At 59.5% G+C, this 1,864-nt stretch overlaps 1 protein-coding gene across 1 annotated transcript in view; it reads left to right on the plus strand.

The window, feature by feature from the left end:
- Window positions 1-1,864, plus strand: part of ELFN1 (extracellular leucine rich repeat and fibronectin type III domain containing 1) — a 66,271-nt gene that overhangs the window by 447 nt on the left and 63,960 nt on the right. The window lies entirely within an intron of this gene.

Consider the following 1,864-nt stretch of genomic DNA (forward strand, 5'->3'; position numbering starts at 1 on the left):
GAGTGGATACATTGTAGCTAAAGGAACGGATACGTTGTAGCTGAAGGAGTGGGTATGTTGTTGCTGACGGAATGGGCATGTTGTAGCTAAAGGAGTGGATACACACAGCATGCTCGGGCACACATCTGCCGTGTGTGCTGTGTGCGTGACACACGCCAGCACTGGCTGGCATTCTGTATCTGAAAGCTCATCCCGTGCGAGAGCCTGCTGCCCAGCATTCTAAATAGAAAACCTCAGTGAGCACAAGGGCTGTGCCCACCATCCAAATGGCATGTCAGACATCGCCTGCTCTGGCTTCTTCGAGCCCGCTGGGAGTATCGCCCGCCCTTTGTTCTAGGGTGCTGTTCAGAAGCCCTCCCAGGGATAAGGTCCTGACTGCACATTCTCGGGGTGCATTCACATGTAGGTCCCGCTAGCTGGAAGTGCCTTAGTCTAATGGAGCTGGGTCGTAATACCCCAATCGACCCGCAGGGGGTGCTGTCAACGAATGGCTCAGCCCAGCGGATATTTGTGCTCCGCTGGCTCTGGGTTCTCCAAATGGATGGTTTGCATGCGGTATGCAGCCAGTCGAGAATCCTGGGTTTGCTGAGGTGGCCAGGGATGGTGAGAGGAAGGTGCTTGCCACCACGGACGCTCTGACTTCATTACCTGGGCAAGCAGACTCCTTCTAGAACCCCCGAAGACACACTTTCTCTGCTTGTGGGCAGAGGGCAGCCTACCAGGCGGAAGAATCTACAGACCTCTCAGCTTCAGATGAAGCAGCAGGGCTTTGGGGAGTCTGCCCTGCCCCCCACCCGCATACTCCAGCAGGGCCTGGGCAGGCTGGGCAGGGCCTGGGCAGGGTGGCACCCCTTCCGGGTTCATCCTGTGGGCACCTTTGAGGTGTCTCCAACCTGGGAAGTCCTGGGTTGGCGGGTGGGGGGGGGGCGGTATGTCCTCAATGCCCCATGTCACAATCAGGGAAACAGAGGCTGGGGATGGGGGGCAGGATGGGGCCTGTGCCATGCCTTGATCCGGAGTCTGAGCTGGAACAGGCCCGGCTCTGGAGTGCAGTCCCAGGTTGGGGTCCTACCCGCGGAGGCGGTGCGGCAGAGTGCCCGGAACACAAGGTCATGAAAGGGCCTCCGTGTTGGCTTTGCTGTTGCCCCACGATCCTTTGCTGAGCCATCAGGGGTGGGCTGCAGGCCCCACTCATGCCGGCTTCATGGATGACGAGCATTTTTGTTTGCTGTGTGTCAGTAGCTCAGGCTCGCTCAGGCTCCGGCGTGCACTGCTGCGGCTGCACACTCGGTGGGCCGGTGGAGTGTCGGCAACGATGCGTGCATGCGTGTGTGCATGTGCCGAGACTCCGGCGTCTGGAACCAACCTGTGATGTCAGCCTGCTCTCTTGCCCGCTGAGGGTAGGGGAGATCTTGGTGTCTTGGAGTGGATGCGGGCTCATTATCAGCCGTGGACTCGTTATCAATGTCCAATCCTATAGGACAGGGCTCATACAACTCTCATCACATGAGGCTAACCCTTCAGGGGAGGCTTCAGAAAGCCCGCCTTTCTCCCTCGCCAGGGAGGCTGCAGGACGGGCCTTGAAAAGCTGCCTGCTACCAGTATTCTGACTCCCGGGCCTGCTGTGCACCGAGGGGTTGGGGGTGAGGGGACAGGGCTGGTGTTTGTGGAAGTTGATCACCAGGCCTTTCTTCCCAGGCACCTTGAGTGGCCTTGAGACCCCACCTCTGTGGTCAGTGGGGTCGTGGGGCCATCAGGTGGCCCCCAAGCCCAGCTTCCTCCTCTACAGACAGGAGGTGCCCCAGGCCACCAGTAAAGTGCTCCCCAAACTGTCACAAAGCCTGGGGCTCTGGCCCCTGCTGGG

This window comes from Echinops telfairi, unplaced genomic scaffold (assembly GCF_000313985.2).
Source record: "Echinops telfairi isolate 266 unplaced genomic scaffold, ASM31398v2 ScPeMD7_5;HRSCAF=22, whole genome shotgun sequence".
Lineage (NCBI taxonomy): Eukaryota > Metazoa > Chordata > Mammalia > Afrosoricida > Tenrecidae > Echinops > Echinops telfairi.